Consider the following 21,914-nt stretch of genomic DNA (forward strand, 5'->3'; position numbering starts at 1 on the left):
GACCCCTTTAGTACCAGTTCATGGCACGAACCGGTACTAAAGGTTAGACCTTTAGTACTGGTTCGTGCCACGAACCGGTACTAAAGGTGATCGTGGGGCCCCGGCCTGACGCCAGCCTGCCACCACCCCTTTAGTACCGGTTCGTGCCACGAACCGGTACTAAAGGTTCAACACGAACTGGCATTAATGCAAATCCGTTCGAACCGGCACTAATGGTACCATTAGTACCGGGCCAAAATCAAACTGGCACTAATGTGCTTCACGTTTGACCCTTTTTCTACTAGTGTTCATAGTAAACCTTGTAAAATAAGAAAGAATAGCCATAAGTATTGAAATATAATTTGTAATAACAACCCATAATGCCATAAATATTGGTATAAAAGCATGATGCAAAATGGACGTATCAACTCCCCCAAGCTTAGACCTCGCTTGTCCTCAAGCGGAAGACGAAATCGAAAAATATGTCCACATGTTTAGAGATAGAGGTGTCGATAAAAATAAAATACGGACATGAGGGCATCATGATCATTCTTATAACAGTTACATAAATAGATTTTATCATATGATCTCTTATGCTCAAGTAACAATCAATTCACAATGTCAAGTATGGTTCAGAAACTTCATCGGGAGCTAACAAACTATAATCTCAGTCATTGAAGCAATTGCAATTTATCATAACATCAGAAAGAGTCAAGAATAGAGCTTTTCAGCAAGTCCACATACTCAACTATCATGTAATCTTCTAGAATTGCTAACACTCAAACAATACTTGTGGTTATGGAGTTTCAACTGGACACTGAGAAAGATAGGGGCTTATCGTGTTGCCTCTCAATATATTCACCTTTAGGTGATGTCAGCAATAATAGTTCATGCTAACTTACATCCAATTGGATATATATATCAAGATCTTTCAACCTCGAGGAGCTTGCCAAAGGATAAAATGAAAAAGGGAAAGGTGAAGATCACCTTGACTTAAGCAAAAAGTAAAACCATAAAGTAAAAGATAGTCCTTCGCAGAGGGAAGCAGAGGTTGTCATGTGCGTTTAGGGTTGGATGCACAAAATCTTAATGCAAAAGAACGTCACTTTATATTGCCCCTTGTATGTGGACCTTTATTATGCAGTCCGTCGCTTTTATTACTTCCACAACAAGATCGTACAAAGCTTGTTTTCTCTGCACTAATAAGTCATACATATTTAGAGAGCATTTTTTATTGCTTGCAACATGACAACTTACTTGAAGAATCTTACTCAATCCATAGGTAGGTATGGTGGACTCTCATGGCAAAAATTGGGTTTAAGGATATTTGGAAGCATAAGTAGTATCTCTACTTGGTGCATGCAATTTGGCTAGCATGAGGGGAAAAGGCAAGCTCAACATGTTGGGAAGATCAATGACAATATACCTTAACTGAGATGTGAGAAATCATAAACCATTACATTGTCTTCCTTGTCCAACGTCAACTCTTTTAGCATGTCATACTTAATGAGTGCCCACAATCATAAAAGATGTCCAAGATAGTATATTTGTATGTGAAAACCTCTCTTTCCTTATAACTTCCTATTAATTGCAACGATGACCAAAACTACGTTTGTCAACTCTCAACAACTTTTATGCCTCATACTTTCTATGTGTGAAGTCATTACTATACATAAGATCAATATGTACTCTTTTATTCTTTTTATTCTTTCAACTTTCTAAAGATCATGGCAAGATAGCAAAGCCCTTGACTCAACCCTAGTCATTATTATAGATAGCTCACGAACTCGATTACATAAAGAGATCGCAAAGCAAAACTCAAAACTAATTGATATTAAAACTTCAATCTACTAGATCAAAATACTACTAAAAGGATCGGACTAAGTAAAATGGTAAAGATAGGAGTGTGATGGTGATAAGATACCGGGGCACCTCCCCCAAGCTTGGCAGTTGCCAAGGGGAGTGCCCATACCCATGTAATTATGTCTCCTTCATAGTTGGTGTTGTGATCTTCATGGCGATTATGTCCCTCAGGATACGATTCTCCTCCTCGAGCTTATAGACTTGTTGTTTGAGGTCCATAATTTCTTTGCGGAGCTTGCACGTAACGGCTAAAGCTCCCTTCACCCAAGGATGTTGCATAGCTTCTCGAGAACAAGTGGAGCTCTTTTTCATATTTTCATAAGAAAGAAATTTAACGTTGGAAGGGATGACCGAATTTGGAATAGCCGAGCTATGTAGTTCCCGCATCATGAATTCTGCTTGGAAGCGAGAGGTAACTTCTTGATCTTCCTCCATGGCATCTATCCTTTTCAAGTCAGCCTCCATCTCATCCTCCATTGATGGTCCAAAGTGATAGGCATCGCTATTTTCTCCTGGACCTAGTGTTGGGTGAGACACCCGGATCTGCCCTTCTAACTCTTGAGAAGACATCTTGCTCTTAATCTGCAACAGGAATAGCTCAAAACGAAAACAAAGAATATTTGTGTGATACAGAGGTCAAAGCCTTCGGGAGATTATATAATGATGTTTTACCGACCAAAATACATAACGTGCAAGAAAACGGAGTCTGAGAGGCACACGAGGTGGCCACGAGATAGGGGGCACACCCAGGAAGGTTGGGCACGCCCTCCACCCTCATGGAGGCCTCATGTCCTTCCCGGATTACTTCTTTCTTTCCAAAATTCATAAATATTCCAAAACGGATAAAAATTGCCATTAGAATTTTTGGAGTCGGTTTACTTAACGTACCACATACCTATTCTCTTTCGGAGTCTGGAACATTCTGGAAAGTGTCCCTTATGTATTTCCCCAGGGTTACGGTCTCAATAATATTAGTTTCAACATTGATAGGATTACTTGAGATATAATGTTTGATTCTTTGACCATTCACTACCCTCGGACTTGTGCCTTCGAAGTTATTGATTTTTATGGCACCAGAACGATAGACCTCCTCGATAACGTAAGGACCTTCCCATTTAGAGAGAAGTTTTCCTGCAAAAAATCTTAAACGAGAGTTGAATAATAACACATAATCACCTACGTTAAACTCACGCTTTTGTATCCTTTTGTCATGCCAGCGTTTAACTTTTTCTTTGCTTGGCATTCTCATAGGCTTGGGTTCTCCATTCATCAGGTGAGCTAATATCAAATAACCTCTTCTCGCCGGCAGGTTTGAAGTCATAGTTGAGCTCTTTAATAGCCCAATATGCTTTATGTTCAAGTTCTAGAGGTAAGTGACATGATTTTCCATAAACCATCTTATACGGGGAAATACCCATAGGATTTTTGTATGCAGTTCTATAGGCCCATAATGCATCATCAAGGTTTTGCAAAATTCTTTCTAGATCTATTCGTAGTATTTTGCAAAATTAATTTGATCTCTCTGTTGCTCAACTCTCCTTGACCACTAGACCGCGGGTGATAAGGAGATGCGATTCTATGATTAACATCATACTTAGCAAGCATCTTACGGAAAGCACCATGAATAAAATGTGAACCACCATCAGTCATAAGATATCTAGGGACTCCAATCCTCGGAAAAATAACTTCTTTAAGCATTTTAATAGAAGTGTTATGATTAGCACTACTAGTTGGGATAGCTTCTACCCATTTAGTAACATAATCGACAACAACTAAAATATGTGTATAACCATTAGAAGCAGGAAAAGGTCCCATATAATCAAAGCCCCAAACATCAAACAGTTCAATAACAAGAGAATAATTCATAGGCATTTCTTGACGTCTACTAATATTACCAATTCATTGACATTCATCACAAGATAAGACAAACTTACGAGCATCCTTGAAGAGAGTAGGCCAATAAAAACCGGATTGCAATACCTTATGTGCAGTTCTATCTCCAGCGTGGTGTCCTCCATATGATTCAGAGTGACACTTGTGTAGGATCTGTTCCTGTTCATGCTCAGGTACACAATGTCTAATAACACCATCTACTCCTTCTTTATAAAGGTGTGGGTCATCCCAGAAGTAATGTCTTAAATCATAAAAAAAACTTTTTATTTTGCAGGTATGTGAAACTAGGTGGTATAAATTTGGCAACAATGTAATTAGCATAATCAGCATACCACGTAACAGTACGATAAGCATTAATGACCGCTAATTGTTCGTCAGGAAAGCTATCATCAATAGGCAGTGGCTCATCAAGAACATTGTCTAACCTAGACAAGTTGTCTGCAATGGGGTTCTCGGCTCCCTTTCTATCAAAAATATGCAAATCAAATTCTTGGAGCAAGAGAACCCATCTAATAACTCTAGGCTTAGCATCTTTCTTTTCCATAAGATATTTAATACCAGCATGCATTACAAGAAATCTGTTAATACGTGACGGCCCTTAACTGTCACAGATCAGCCGAAATCTGTCATGCGTGCCCATCCATAACGGACTTGAAAGCCGTCATGTATATCGCGTCATAATTTGACATCATTGCTTCCATGACGGTTCTTGGCCGTCACGGAACTGCCTCAGGCCCGCCCAAGCCCAAACTAGGCTGTGACGGAACAGACCGTCATGGACCAATGCCACGTGGAATGACGTGGCTATCTACATGGACACTATTTTTCGTCACAGTAACCGTCATGGATTTAGGATAAATTTAAATTTGGTCCCATCCATTTCTTTCAGCCCAGTTTTGATCAAATACACCTTCAGCATAATTTTTCTTGTAAATCATAAAGCGAATTTTGGACCAGAACAATATTTCCAAAGTACCATATGTTACACAAATATTTCCAAAGTACAATATTTCTAAAGCAATTTATCATATGATAATATACAACATATATTGACACAATATATCACACAGCAAGGATTAGGAACTGGTTCAATCCAATTTACATCAACAAAACATGTAAACTACTAAGGTTGTCGCTCGTGTTCTTGTCGTCGACTCCTGATGGCAACTACATATATTGACTCCTGATGTCATGGCGGATTCTGATGGACATCACCAAGTAGCCTGCTACCCAAACATACCTACCATATTCACAACAACATTAGACATTTGTAGATATGAATAGATAGTAGAAGAAACTTAAAAAACAAATTACATGCTTTCCAAAATCCTTTAATATATTGTGCTTACAAATGAGAATAACAAAGTATCTAGTATAAAAAAACAATAAACATGAGGTTGCTACAAATTAATCCAAATAGAAATGTGTCAAATGAAAGTCTAATCAAGTTGACCTATAAGTGACAACATAATAGAACATAAACTCTAGAACTCAAGTATTATAGCAGCAACATTTGGGGCCATATAAATCCAACAAAAAATAGCATCAACAACAAACTATATCCATGGCGCGGAGCCACCGCTCCTCCACCTAGCTGGTGTAAGATTCTAATGTTAATACCTCAACAAGTTTACACATGAAACTAAATATTTATCAAGGCACTGACAATAGTGAACAACACTTACATGCCAAGTTAACCCCAAATGGCATGCAAAATAACTAAGAGCCATGGCCACTAATAGATCTATAGAAATAAGCGGCAAATGGTTCTGTTAAGAGGTACTGAGATGGTGGTTAGAATGTATAGGTTTACTTTGATTCGAGTGCGTGAGATGATAAAATTAACCACCAAGATCGATGGGGCACAAACAAATTAGTTCAGAATCACACCCTCGTAAAAATGCGTAAATCTGAACTAGATCAACTAAATAGAGAAAATTCCTTATTTGACACTATCTTAAAATCTGCTTCCTTATTTGACACTAGAAAAGTTTTTCTTCCCTATTTGACACAAGTTCTAAATTTTATTCCCTATATGACATTTTTGTCCATTTTGAGCCTAAATGAAACCTGAAAAGACTCTTTTGCCCCTAAATTGGTATGTGTGTGTGGGGGGCAGTAGCACACACACGCATCATCAGTGCGAGGGAAGGAGCACACATGCAGCAGCACATACACATACAACAACATACACACGCACACACACGCAGCAACACATGCGCGCGCACACACACACACACGTGCATCAACACACACTCATGCAGCACACACACGCACACATGTAGCACATAGGCACGCAACAGCACACACGCACGTACACATGCAGTAGCAAGCACACACGCACACACGCACACACACACAGAGCAGCAGCAGCAGCACACATCTGTGCGGGTAGCCGGGCACCCACGCACGCAATAGCACACGCGCACGCACACACGCATACCACATGAGGGGCAAAATGGTCTTTTCAGGTGTCATTTAGGTTCAAAATGGACGGAAGTGTCATATAGGGAATAAAATTTAGGACTGGTGTCAAATAGGGAAGAAAAACCTTTCTAGTGTCAAATAAGGAACCAGATTTTAAGACAGTGTCAAATAAGGAATTTTCTCAACTAAATAGGTGATGTTCAGTAGCAATTGAGTCGGCGAATGGAAATAACGGAGAAGTCATAGTAGTGGAATCAAAATATGCCGAATCGCTCAGTAGAGAACTAACCCTTGGTTGATCGCGGTTCAATTACACAACGTCCATCGTGATCGCCCTCTGAAGCTCTATTGTGCGTCATGGCTGTTATGAAGCTACCTAGACCTGCATACCGGAAGCAAGAGATCATAGTCAGAAAATTAGAGTGTTAAGTTATCATAAAAAAGAGAGGAATAAAACCAAGAAAGAAGATTTAGGATCACTTGTCAAGAGCACTATTGAGGAGGGCGACCTAGTGATATAGCAAAGGACTTGAAGAAAAAATGCATTGTGGCACTGTGTTGGCAAGTGCTAGCTCGTTTTGTGCCTCCAGGTTGATATAGAGTGAGCGAACACGTGGCCTTGGTACTAGTACTAGTATGTGGACGACCAATGGTAGTACTACTACTCTAAATTGACTCACTAATACATGTGCGTAATACACAAATAAACAAGTTTAAACCTCTATTCTTACTATAGGACTGATACAATGTAACAATGTAATTTTTCTTTTAAGATTCGGATTAAACAAATTTCTGGAATACATATTCACTGGGCTGTAGGAGACAACAAGGATAGAGAAAGAAATGCCTAGCGAAAACTCTAAGTAGAACATGTTGACATATTAATATAGTAGCAGAAATCATGTCACCGAGACCTAGGGGGAAAATCTAAATTGAATTAGATCTTGATAGAAGGCCACATACCACAGTGCAATAGTTTGTCTCTACTTGGTACCCTGCAGTTTTCTCCCTACTTGGTACCCTGCAGTTTTATCTCTACTTGGTACCTTATAGTGTACAAGATATAGAAGAAATTCAGAGAAAATTTAATGTTAAAGATTCAGAGAGGAAGCACGCACACACAACACACCAGCTGCTGCACCGATAGCAGCTGGCGCCACCTTGTCAGCATGCACACTCAACACACCCGTATACTTAGAGAGGGCAGTAAACACACTAGGCAATCGACACTAACAGTTTGGACTAGGAACAGAGGTGAAGCGACTGTCGAAATAGACGTGCATCATGAAGTACTATCTATGGAGGAACAAAGGGGATTGATGGATCAATAAGATTGTAACTTGGTATATAGCGATTGGGAAAAAACTCATCAATATGATTGTAACTTTGTATATTACTCACTGCCTCCCTCAAATACATCCGCCATTAAAAAAATGTGATCAATCGGGCGAGTCAGCAACACACTCTGAACCCAAAGACAAAATGCGGAGTAGTGGGTCAATGAAGCTCAAGCATTAATTTCCTGCTGGAACTTTTGTCAAGACAGAGAGAATGAATTCATAAGGTTATTCACTACAAGTAGAATGAACAATTTACCTACAACTGCTACGATTTCATGCTGAAACTTACTGCTCATCGACAGGCTGCTCCTTGAATGCCAAGTACTCATAAACATATCACAAACAACAGGGCTCTCAAATACTTCCTGCACGCATGCACAGGGGGATCAGACAAAATCAAGAGAGGTGGGTTGCGGGCATCAGGGACGGGTTAGTGTGATCTGGGTCAGACGGGGAGCTAACCTTGATAGAGAAGAAGGCGTTGCCGACGGTGGCCCAGGGGTTGGTTGCCTGCCGCTGGATGTTGGATAGCGACAGCATCGCGCTGCCCGCAAGATGATTTCCAAGGGGGCGCCATGGACAGAGAGGAGCTACTGGAGAGGCGTTGTGTGGACGGAGAGGAGCCGCCGAAGATGTGCAACGTTGGATATAATGCCGCAGCCAAAACCCTATCCATGGCTAGGGGTTGCGGGCGAGCGCCGGAGACAGGGAGCGACAGATCCAGCCGGACTTGAGGACGAAGGGGTCGGAGAACAACTCGTGGTGGCGGACATCGTCGAAATCGTCGGGCGTTGGTCTCGTCGTGACTGGTTGCACCAGGGGGAGGGAGAGATGTGTTGCGAGAGGGATGGATGGGTGGGGGATGTGGCGGATCTGGTAGTTGCCGGAGCTGCAAGGTGAGGGGGAGGGCGGCAAGAGCCAGCGGCGAGCTAGGTGGAGGGACGCGAAGAGGTGGTAGGTAGCGGCATGCTGTGGAAGACGAGGGAGGGGGCTGCGGAGGAAGAGAGGAGGGGCCTAGGAGGAGCATTTAGGGTTCTCATTTTATACAGGAACGGTTAGGCGGGCTTTAGCGGGCTTTTAGTGGGCTTGCGGGGCTGTACCAGGCCGTCCATGACAGTTTTCGATATTGTCAGCGGAAATTCGTCACGGATTAATAGGTTTCTTGTAGTGATGATTAGAGAGAATAATAACTTTGGAATCAACAATATGAAACACAAGGAAACACAACTGCTAAGAACTCTTTTTCAGTGTAGCATAATTTCTCTGGGCGGTATCAAGAGTCTTACTAGCATACTGGATAACATTCAATTTCTTATCAACTCTTTGCCCTAGAACAGCACCTACAGCATAATCAGTAGCATCACACATAATTTCAAAAGATAAATTCCAATCATGTGGCTGAACAATAGGTGCAGTGATCAAAGCTTTCTAAAGTATTTCAAAAGCTTCTACACAATCATCATTAAAGACAAAAGGAATATCTTTTTGCAATAAATTAGTCCGAGGCCTAGAGATTTTAGAAAAGTCCTTAATGAACCTCCTATAAAAATCGGCATGACCAAGGAAACTTCTTATACCTTTTATGTCCTTGGGACATGGCATCTTTTCAATAGCATCAACTTTAGCTTTATCAACTTCAATACCTCTCTCGGAAATCATATGCCCCAAGACAATGCCTTCATTAACCATAAAGTGGCACTTTTCCAAATTGAAGATGAGACTAGTTTCTTCGCATCTCTCCAAAACTCGATCAAGATTGCTCAAGCAATCATCAAAAGAGGATCCACAAACGGAGAAATCATCCATGAATACCTCACAAATCTTTTCACAAAAGTCAGAGAATATAGCCATCATACATCTTTGAAAGGTAGCAGGTGCATTACATAAACCAAAAGGCATACGTCTATAAGCAAAAGTACCGAAAGGGCAAGTAAAACTAGTTTTTGATTGATCCCTCGCTGACACAGGTATTTGACAGAAACCAGAATAACCATCTAGAAAGCAGAAATGTGTGTGTTTGGATACTCTTTCTAGCATTTGATGAATAAAAGGTAAAGGGTAATGATCTTTCTTAGTAGCTTTATTTAATTTACGAAAATCAATTACCATCCTATAACCTGCAATAATTCTTTGCGGGATCAATTCATCTTTATCATTAGGATTGGCAGTAATACCTCCCTTTTTAGGAACACAATGGACAGGGCTTACCCAATCACTATCAGCAACGGGATAAATTATACCTGCCTCAAGGAGCTTTAGTATCTCCTTTCTTACCAGTTCTTTCATCTTAGGATACAATCGTCGTTGAGCATCTCTAACTGGTTTGGCACCTTCCTCCAATTTAATTTAGTGTTGGCATAGCGTGGGACTAATGCCCTTGAGATCATCCAGAGTGTATCCGATAGCAGCATGGTGTTTCTTCAGAGTTCTCCATAATCTTTCTTCTTCTTGCTCTGAAAGGTTAGTGATACGTCCATTTTGCATCATGCTTTCATATCATTATTTATTCCATTATGTGTTGTTATTACACATTATATCTCAATACTTATGGCTATTCTCTCTTATTTTATAAGGTTTATCATGAAGAGGGGGAATACAGGCAGCTGGAATTCTGGCTGGAAAAGGAGCAAACATTGGAAACCTATTCTGCACTGCTCCAAAAATCCTGAAACTCCACGAAAGATGTTTTTGGAATTTATCAGAATTATTGAGCGAAAGAAATACACCAGAGGGCCCACACCCTGTCCAGGAGAGTGGAGGGTGCGCCCCCCCTACTGGACGCGCCCCCTATCTCCTGGGCCCCCTGTTGGGCCTCCGGTGTCCATCTTCTGCTATATCAGAGCTTTTACCATGGAAAAAATTGTGGGCAAGCTTACGGGACGAAACTCCGCCGCCACGAGGCGGAATCAATCTAGGGCCCCGGCGGAGCTGCTCTGCCGGGGACACTTCCCTCCGGGAGGGGGAAATCATCACCAACGTCATCACCAACGATCCTCTCACCGGGAGGGGGTCAATCTCCATAAACATCTTCACTAGCACCATCTCCTCTCAAAACCCTACTTCATCTCTTGTATCCAAACTTGTATCAAAACCACAAATTGGTATGTGTGGGTTGCTAGTAGTGCTGATTACTCCTTGTAGTTGATGCTAATTGGTTTACTTGGTGGAAGATCATAAGTTCAGATCCTTAATGCATATTATTACCCCTCTGATTATGAACATGACTATGTTTTGTGAGTAGTTACATTAGTTCCTGAGGACATGGGTGAAGTCTTGCTATTAGTAGTCATGTGACTTCGGTATTCGTTTGATATTTTGATGTATGTTGTCTTTTCCTCTAGTGGTGTTATGTGAACGTCGACTACATGACACTTCACCATTATTTGGGCCTAGAGGAAGGCATGGGGAAGTAATAAGTATATGAAGGGTTGCTAGAGTGACAGAAGCTTAAACCCTAGTTTATGCATTGCTTCGTTAGGGGCTGATATGGATCCATATGTTTAATGATGTGGTTAGGTTTACCTCAATACTTCTTTTGTAGTTGCGGACGCTTGCAATAGGGGTTAATCATGAGTGAGATGGTTGTCCAAGTAAGGGCAGTACCCAAGCACCGGTCCACCTACATATCAAATTATCAAAGTACCGAATGCGAATCATATGAACGTGATGAAAACTAGCTTGACGATAATTCCCATGTGTCCTTGGGAGCTCCTTTCTCATTATTAGAAATTGTCCAGGCTTATCCTTTGCTACATAAAGGATTGGGCCACCTTGCTGCACTTTATTTACTTTATTTACTTGTTACTCATTACTATTTATCTTATCACAAAACTATCTATTACCTACAATTTCAGTGCTTGTAGAGAAAACCTTACTGAAAACCGCTTTTGATTTCCCTCTCCTCCTCATTGGGTGCGACACTCGTACTTAGCGAAAGGACTACGATAGATCCCCTACACTTGTGGGTCATCAAGACTCTTTCCTGGCGCCGTTGCCGGGGAGTGTAGCGCTTTTGGTGAGTGGAACTTGGTAAGGAAACATTTATATAGTGTGCTGAAATTTTCTGTTACTTGTCACTATGGAAACTAATCCTTTGAGGGGCTTGTTCGGGGTATCTTCACCCCGACCAGAAGAGCAAAGAGTTGCTCCTCAACCTACTAAACTTTATGAAAATATTTACTTTTAGATTCCTTCAGGTATGATAGAGAAACTACTAGCTAATCCATTTGTAGGAGATGGAACATTGCATCCCGATTTACACCTTATCTTTGTGGTTGAAGTTTGTGGATTATTTAAGCTTGCAGGTATTCCTGGTGATGTTTTCAAAAGGAAGATCTTCCATTTATCTTTGAAGGGAGATGCATTGACATGGTATAGGCTATGTGATAATATGAGATCTTGGAATTATAAGCGATTGAAGTTGGAATTTCACCAGAAGTTCTATCCTATGCATCTTGTTCATCGTGATCGTAATTACATATATAATTTCTGGCCTCGCGAAGGAGAAAGCACCTCTCAAGCTTGGGGGGATTAAGTCAATGTTACATTCATGCCAGAATCATGAGCTCTCTCAGGAAATGATTATTCAGAACTTTTATGCTCGGCTTTCTCTTGATAATCGCAACCTGCTCGATACTTCCTTTGCTGGTTCTTATATGCTGAAGACTATTGATTTCAAATGGGACTTATTGGAAAGAATTAAATGCAACTCTGAAGAATGGGGTTCCGACGATGGTAAGGAATCATGTATGACACCTAAGTTCGATTGTGTTAAATCTTTTATGGATACCGATGCTTTTCGTGGATTTAGCGCTAAGTATGGACTTGACTCTGAGATAGTAGCTTCTTTCTGTGAATCTTTTGCTACTCACGTTGATCTCCCTAAAGAGAAGTGGTTTAAATATAATCCTCCTGTTGAAGTGAAAGTAGTTGCACCTATTACAGTTGAAGAAAAGACTATCACCTATAGTGATCCTATTGTTCCTACTACTTAAATAATCATGCTAAAGCTTCGACTGTTGTTCGTAAGAGTAATACTAGGACTTATACACATCCTGAGCAAATCAATGTTGAACCTAGTGTTGCTATGGTTAAAGATCTCTTGGATGATGATTTAGATGGGCATGTTATTAATTTCTGTGGTGAGACTGCTAATATTGCTAGACCAGATACGAAGATACATAGACCTGTCATAGGCATGCCTGTTATTTCGGTTAAAATAGGAGATCATTGTTATCATGGCCTACGTGATATGGGTGCTAGTGCTAGTGCAATACCTTGTACCTTATATCAAGAAATTATGCATGACATTGCACCCATTGAATTAGAAGACATTGATGTTACGCTTGCTAATAGGGATACCATTAAACCAGTTGGGATTGTTAGAGATGTTGAAGTTTTGTGTGGGAAGGTTAAATACCCTGTTGATTTTCTTGTTCTTGGTTCCCCACAAGATGATTTTTGTCCTATTATTTTTGGTAGACCCTTCTTGAATACAGCTAGTGCTAAGATTGATTGTGAAAAATATATTGTCACAGTTGGCATAGATGTTATGTCTCATGAGTTCAATTTTGCTAAGTTTCGTAGACAACCTCATGATAGGGAACCACCTAGTAAGGATGAGATTATTGGTCTTGCTTCCATTGCTGTTCCTCCTACTGATCCGTTAGAACAATATTTGCTAGACCATGAAAACGATATGTTTATGAAGGAAAGAAGGGAGATAGATGAAGTGTTACTTAACAACCTATGTTGAAACATAACCTTCCCGTTGAAATTCTTGGGCATCCTCCTCCACCCAAGGGTGATCCCGTGTTTGAACTCAAACCATTACCTGATAATCTTAAGTATGCTTATCTTGATGAAAAGGAAATATATCTTGTTATTATTAGTGCTAACCTTTCAGAGCAAGAAGAAGAAAGATTATTGAAAACTATGAATAAGCACCGAGAAGCTATTGGATATACTCTGGATGATCTTACGAGCATTAGTCCCACATTTGCCAACACAAAATTACAGTGGAAAAAGATGCCAAACCAGTTAGAGATCCTCAAAGACGACTAAATCCCAAGATGAAAGAAGTGGTAAGAAAGGAGATACTAAAGCTCCTTGAGGCAGGTATTATTTATCCTGTTGCTGATAGTGAATGGGTAAGTCCTGTCCATTGGGTTCCTAAAAAGGGAGGTATTACCGTTGTTCCTAATGATAAAGATGAATTGATCCCGCAAAGAATTATTACAAGTTATAGGATGGTAATTGATTTCCGTAAGTTAAATAAAGCTACTAAGAAAGATCATTACCCTTTACCTTTTATTGATCAAATGCTAGAAAGACTATCCAAAGACACACATTTCTGCATTCTAGATGGTTATCCTGGTTTCTCTCAGATACCTGTGTCAGCGAAGGATCAATCTAAAACTACTTTTACCTGCCCTTTTGGTACTTTTTCTTATAGACGTATGCCTTTTGGTTTATGTAATGCACCTGCTACCTTTCAAAGATGCATGATGGCTATATTCTCTGATTTTTGTGAAAATATTTGTGAGGTATTCATGGATGACTTTTCTGTTTATGGATCCTCTTTTGATGATTGTTTGAGCAACCTTGATCGAGTTTTGCAGAGATGCAAAGACACTAGTCTAGTCCTGAATTGGGAAAAATGTTACTTTATGGTTAATGAAGGCATTTTCTTGGGGCATAAGATTTCCGATAGAGGTATTGAAGTTGACAAAGCCAAAGTTGATGCTATTGAAAAGATGCCGTGTCCCAAGGATATAAAAGGTATGAGAAGTTTCCTTGGTCATGCCAGTTTTTATAGGAGGTTCATTAAGGACTTTTCTAAAATCTCTAGGCCTCTGACAAATTTATTGCAAAAAGATATTCCTTTTGTCTTTGATGATGATTGTGTAGAAGCATTTGAAATACTTAAGAAAGCTTTGATCACTGCACCTATTATTCAGCCACCTGATTGGAATTTACCTTTTGAAATTATGTGCGATGCTAGTGATTAAGCTGTAGGTGTTGCTCTAGGGCAAAGAGTCGATAAGAACTTGAATGTTATCCAGTACACTAGTAAGACTCTTGATACTGCCCAGAGAAATTATTCTACTACTGAAAAAGATTTCTTAGTAGTTATGTTTGCATGTGATAAGTTTAGACCTTATATTGTTTATTCCAAAGTTACTATTCACACTGAGCATGAACAGGAACAGATCCTACGCAAGTGTCACTCTGAATCATATGGAGGACACCGCGCTGGAGATAGAACTACACACAAGGTACTACAATCTGTTTTTTATTGGCCTACTCTCTTCAAAGATGCTCGTAAGTTTGTTTTATCTTGTGATGAATGTCAAAGAATAGGTAACATTAGTAGACGTCAAGAAATGCCTATGAATTACTCTCTTCTTATTGAACCGTTTGATGTTTGGGGCTTTGATTATATGGGACCTTTTCCTGCCTCTAATGGTTATACACATATTTTAGTTGCTGTTGATTACGTTAATAAGTGGGTAGAAGCTATTCCAACTCGTAGTGCTGATCATAACACTTCTATTAAAATGCTTAAAGAAGTTATTTTTCCGAGGTTTGGAGTCCCTAGATATCTTATGACTGATGGTGGTTCACATTTTATTGATGGTGCTTTCCGTAAGATGCTTGCTAAGTATGATGTCAATCATAGAATCACATCACCTTATCATCCACAGTCTAGTGGTCAAGTAGAGTTGAGCAATAGAGAGCTTAAATTAATTTTGCATAAGACTATGAATAGATCTAGAAAGAATTGGTCCAAAAAACTTGATGATGCATTATGGGCCTATATAACTGCATACAAAATTCCTATGGATATGTCTCCATATAAGATGATTTATGGAAAAGCGTGTCATTTACCTCTTGAACATGAACATAGAGCATATTGGGCTATTAAAGAGCTCAACTATGACTTCAAACTTGCCGGTGAGAAGAGGTTATTTGATATTAGCTCACTTGATGAATGGAGAATGCAAGCCTATGAGAATGCCAAGCTATTCAAAGAAAAAGTCAAACGCTGGCATGACAAAAGGATACAAAAGCGTGAGTTCAACGTAGGAGATTATGTGTTATTATTCAACTCTCATTTAAGATTTTTTGCAGGAAAACTTCTCTCAAAATGGGAAGGTCCTTACCTTATCGAGGAGGTCTATCGTTCTGGTGCCATAAAAATCAACAACTTCGAAGGCACAAGTCCGAGGGTGGTAAACGGTCAAAAATTAAACATTATATTTTAGGTAATCCTATCAATGTTGAAACTAATAATATTGAAACTGTAACCCCGGAGGAATACATCAGGGACACTTTCCAGAATGTTCCATACTCCGAAAAGGAATAGGTATGTGGTACCATAAGTAAACCGACTCCAAAACAACTCCAATGGCAATTTTTATTAGTTTTGAAATATTTAAGAATTATCGGAAGAAAGAAGTAGTCCGAAAGGGACACGAGGCCCCCACGAGAGTGGAGGGCGCCCCCCTCCCCCCGCCTACTGGGCGTGCCCCCCTATCTCGTGGGCACCTCGTGTGCCTCCCGGACTCCGTTTTCTTGCACATTACGTATTTTGGTTGGTAAAATTTCATTATATATACTCCCGAAGGTTTTGACCACCGTATCACGCAAATATCCTCTGTTTTCGTTTCGAGATGTTTCTGTTTCAGATCTAGAGCATCATGTCGTCTCCAAGCGCTCCCAAGGACAAGTTTTTCGAGAGGGTCATCAACCCCTATCTTGCGGAGGTGCTGCAACACCCTCAAACCATTGAGATGCGTGAGCGGGTGCTGCACATCTGCGATGTGCAGGGACCAAGGGGTACCGGAAGCATGGAGACAAAGCTCGAAGCTGTGGAGCAGCAAGTTTTTAAGTGCCAAGGGATGGTGGAGCGTCAACTCAATGCCAACTAGATGATGATCACACAGTTCACCAACAACCACAAGATGGAAGACAAAGTCATTGGGGAGACCATCTTCATCCTTCAAGAGAAAACCGAGCACCTCCAAGCCCAGATCTATGACCTGCAAAACCAGAACTGTGAGTATGAATATAGATTCAAGAGGATGAGTTTGGCTGCAGATTTAAGGATCCCGGCGACTTGATCATCCTTCTATGATGGAGAGCCTATGCCTTGGAAGACCGATGACAAGCCTACGTCATCAACAACTCCTACTTCACCACCTCCGAGGACAAAATCACATGGGTATGGGCACTCCCCTTGGCAACTACCAAGCTTGGGGGAGGTGCCCCGGTATCGTATCACCATCACACTCCTATCTTTACCGTTTTATTTAGTTTGTTCCTTCTGGTAGTATCTTGATCTAGTAGATTGAAGTTTTGATATCAAGTAGTTTTGAGTTTTGCATTGTGATCTCTTTTTGTAATCGAGTCCGTGAGTTATCTATAATAAAGATTAGTGTTGAGTCAAGGGCTTGGCTATGTTTCTATGATCATGAGAAAGTAGAAAGAATAAAAGGGTTCATATTGATCTTATGGATAGTGATAACTTCACACATAAAAAGTATGAGGCATAAAAGTTGTTGAGAGTTCATAAACGTAGACTTGGTCATTGTTGCAATTAATAGGAAGTGATAAGGAAAGAGAGGTTCACATATAAAATATATTATCTGGGACACCTTTTATAATTGGGAGCACTCATTAAGTATGACATGCTAAAAGAGTCGACGTTGGACAAGGAAGACAATGTAATGGTTTATGTTTTCCGACATCTCAGTTAAAGTATATTGTCACTGACCGTCCAAACTTGTTGAGCTTGCCTTTCCCCCTCATGCTAGCCAAATTCCTTGCACCAAGTAGAGATACTACTTGTGCTTCCAAATATCCTTAAACCCAGTTTTGCCATGAGAGTCCACCATATCTACTTATGGATTGAGTAAGATTCTTCAAGTAAGTTGTCATGTTGCAAGCAATAAAAATTGCTCTCCAAATAAGTATGACTTATTAGTGCAGAGAAAACAAGCTCTGTACGATCTTGTTGTGGAAGTAATAAAAGCGACGGACTGCATAATAAAGGTCCACATACAAGGGGCAATATAAAGTGACGTTCTTTTGCATTAAGATTTTGTGCATCAACCCTAAACGCACATAACAACCTCTTCTTCCCTCTGTGAAGGGCCTATCTTTTACTTTATGTTTTTACTTTATGCTTGAGTAAAGGTGATTCTCACGTTTCCCTTTTTCATTTTATCCTTTGGCAAGCTCCTCGTGTTTTAAAGATCATGATATATATATATCCAATTGGATGTAAGTTAGCATGGGCTATTATTGTTGACATCACCTAAAGGTGAATACGTTAGGAGGCAACACAATATGCCCCTATCTTTCTCAGTGTCCGGCTGAAACTCCATAACCACAAGTATTGCGTGAGTGTTAGCAATTATAGAAGACTACATGATAGTTGAGTATGTGAACTTGCTGAAATGCTCTATTGTTGACTCTTTCTGATGTTATGATAAATTGCAATTGCTTCAATGACTGAGATTATAGTTTATTAGTTCCCAATGAAGTTTTTGAACCATACTTGACATTGTGAATCGATTGTTACTTGAGCATAAGAAATCATATGATAAAATCTATATATGTTGCTGTTATAAGAATGATCATGATGCCCTCATGTCCGTATTTTATTTTTATCGACACCTCTATCTCTAAACATGTGGACATATTTTTCGATTTCGGCTTTTGCTTGAGGACAAGCGAGGTCTAAGCTTGGGCTGTTATTACACATTATTGATACGTCCATTTTGCATCATGCTTGATACGTCCATTTTGCATCATGCTTTTATATCATTATTTATTGCATTATGGGATGTTATTACACATTATATCTCAATACTTATGGTTGTTTTCTCTTATTTTACATGGTTTATCATGAAGAGGGGGAATACCGGCAGCTGGAATTCTGGCTGGAAAAGGAGCAAACATTGGAAACCTATTCTGCACTGCTCCAAAAATCCTGAAACTCCACGAAACATGTTTTGGAATTTATAAGAATTATTGAGCGAAAGAAATACACCAGGGGATCCACACCCTGTCCAGGAGAGTGGAGGGCGTCCCCCCTACTTGGCACGCCCCTATCTACTGGGCCCCCTGTCGGGCCTCTGGTGTCCATCTTCTGCTATATCAGAGCTTTTACCCTGGAAAATTTGTTAGCAAGCTTATGGGACGAAACTCTGACGCCACGAGGAGGAACCTTGATGGAATCAATCTAGGGCTCCGGCGGAGCTATTCTGCTGGGGACACTTCCCTACGAGAGGGGGAAATCATCACCAACGTCATCACCAACGATCTTCTCATCGGGAGGGAGTCAATCTCCATCAACATCTTCACCAGCACCATCTCCTCTCAAAACCCTAGTACATCTCTTGTATCCAGTCTTGTATCAAAACCACAAATTGGTACCTATGTGTTGCTAGTAGTGTTGATTACTCCTTGTAGTTGATGCTAATTGGTTTACTTGGTGGAAGATCATAAGTTCAGATCCTTAATGCATATTATTACCCCTCTGATTATGAACATGAATATGTTTTGTGAGTAGTTACATTTGTTCCGTAGGACATGGGTGAAGTCTTGCTATTAGTAGTGATATGAATTTGGTATTAATTCGATATTTTGATGAGATGTATGTTGTCCTTTCCTCTAGTGGTGTTATGTGAATGTCGACTACATGACACTACACCATTATTTGGGCCTAGAGGAAGGCATGGGGAAGTAATAAGTAGATGATGGGTTGCTAGAGTGACAGAAGCTTAAACCCTAGTTTATGCGTTGGTTTCTTAGGGGCTGATATGGATCCATATGTTTAATGATGTGGTTAGGTTTACCTTAATACTTCATTTGTAGTTGCGGACGCTTGCAATAGGGGTTAATCATAAGTGGGATGCTTGTCCAAGTAAGGGCAGTACTCAAGCACCGGTCCACCCACATATCAAATTATCAAAGTACCAAATGTGAATCATATGAACGTGATGAAAACTAGCTTGACGATAATTCCCATGTTTCTTGGGGAGCTCCTTTCTCATTATTAGAAATTGTCCAGGCTTATCCTTTGCTACATAAAGGATTGGGACACCTTGCTGCACTTTATTTACTTTACTTACTTGTTACTCATTACTATTTATCTTATCACAAAACTATCTATTACCTACAATTTCAGTGCTTGCAGAGAAAACCTTACTGAAAACCGCTTATCATTTCCTGCTGCTCCTCGTTGGGTTCGACACTCTTACTTATCGAAAGGACTACGATAGATCCCCTACACTTGTGGGTGATCAGTTAGCACTAATAATAACAGGATATATTTTCTTTTAATCAAGATAAGTATACTTAAGATTAGCAGGTAATGGTTTGAGTTCAAACACGGGATCACCCTTGGGTGGAGGGGGATCCCCTCGAATTTCAACGGGTAGGTTGTGTTTCAGAATAGGTTCATGTTGAAGGAACATTTTATCTATTTCCCTTCTTTCATTCATAAACATATCATTTTCATGGTCTAGCAAATATTGTTCTAAGGGATCAGTAGGAGGCACGGCAATAGAAGCAAGACCAATAATCTCATCCTTACTAGGTGATTCTTTATCACGAGGTTGTCTACAAAACTTAGCAAAATTAAACTCATGAGACACATCCACTAAGCGAATTGTAACAGTATCCTTTTCACAATCAATACTAGCATTAATAGTATTCAAGAAGGGTCTACCGAAAATAATAGGACAAAAGTCATCTTGTGGGGAACTAAGAACAAGAAAATCAGCCAGATATTTAACCTTCCCACACAAGACTTCAACATCTCTAACAATCCCAGCTGTTGAAATAGTATCTCTATTGGCAAGCTTGATAGTAACATCAATACCTTCCAATTCAGCGGGTGCAATATCATGCATAATTTCTTTATATAAGTCATAGGGTATTGCACTAGCACTAGCAACCTTATCACATAAGCCATGATAACAATGATCTCCTATCTTAACATAAATAACAGGCATGCCTACAACAGGTCTATGTATCTTAGCATCTGGTCTAACAATATTGGTCGTCTCACGACAGAAATAAATAACATGCCCATCTAAATTATCATCCAAGAGATGTTAGACCATAGCAATACTAGGTTCAACTTTGATTTGCTCAGGAGGTGTATAAGTTCTAGTATTACTCTTACGAACAACAGTCGAAGTTTTAGCATTATCCTTTATCCTAACAGGAATAGGAGGTTTCTCAACATAAGTAGTAGGAACAATAGGATCATTATAAGTGACAGTCTTTTCTTCAACTATAATAGGTGCAAATACTTTTGCTTCAATGGGAAGATTATATTTAAACCACTTCTCCTTAGGGAGATTAACGTGAGTAGCAAAAGATTCACATGAAGAAGCCACTATCTTAGAGTCAAGTCCATACTTAGCGCTAAATCCATGGAAAGCATCGGTATCCATAAAAGATTTAACACAATCAAACTTAGGTGTCATACCTGACTCCTTACCATCGTCGAAACCCCAATCTTCATTGTTGTGTTTAATTCTTTCCAATAAATCCCATTTGAATTCAATAGTCTTCAACATATAAGAACCAGCACAGGAAGTATTGAGCATGTTGCGATCATTGGGAGAAAGTCGAGCATAAATTTTTTGAATAATCATTTCTCTTGAGAGTTCATGATTGGGGCCTGAATATAACATTGACTTATGCCTCCCCCAAGCTTGAGCGATGCTTTCTCCTTCGCGAGGCCAGAAATTATATATGTAATTACGATCACGATGAACAAGATGCATAGGATAGAACTTCTGGTGAAATTCCAACTTCAATCGTTTATAATTCCAAGATCCCGTATCATCACATAGCCTATATACCATGTCAATGAATCTCCCGTCAAAGATAAAGGGAAGACCTTCCTTTTGACAACATCATCGGGAATACCTGCAAGCTTAAATAATCCACAAACTTCATCCACAAAGATAAGGTGTAAATAGGGATGCAATGTTCCATCTCCTGCAAAGGGATTAGCTAGCAGTTTCTCTATCATACCCGAAGGAATCTCAAAGTAAATATTTTCAGTAGGTTCAGTAGGTTGAGGAGCAACTCTTTGCTCTTCTGGTTGGGGTGAAGATACCCAGAACAAGCCCCTAAAATTATTAGTTTCCATAGTAACAAGTGACAGAAAATTTCAGCACACTATATACATGTTTCCTTACCAAGTTCCACTCACCAAAAGTGCTACCCTCCCCGGCAACGCCGCCAGAAAAGAGTCTTAATGACCCACAAGTATAGGGGATCTATCATAGTCCTTTCGATAAGTAAGAGTGTCGAACCCAACGCGGAGCAGAAGGAAATGTCAAGCGATTTTCAGTAAGGTTTTCTCTGCAAGCACTGAAA

This window comes from Triticum aestivum, chromosome 1B (genome assembly GCF_018294505.1).
Source record: "Triticum aestivum cultivar Chinese Spring chromosome 1B, IWGSC CS RefSeq v2.1, whole genome shotgun sequence".
NCBI classification, from domain to species: domain Eukaryota; kingdom Viridiplantae; phylum Streptophyta; class Magnoliopsida; order Poales; family Poaceae; genus Triticum; species Triticum aestivum.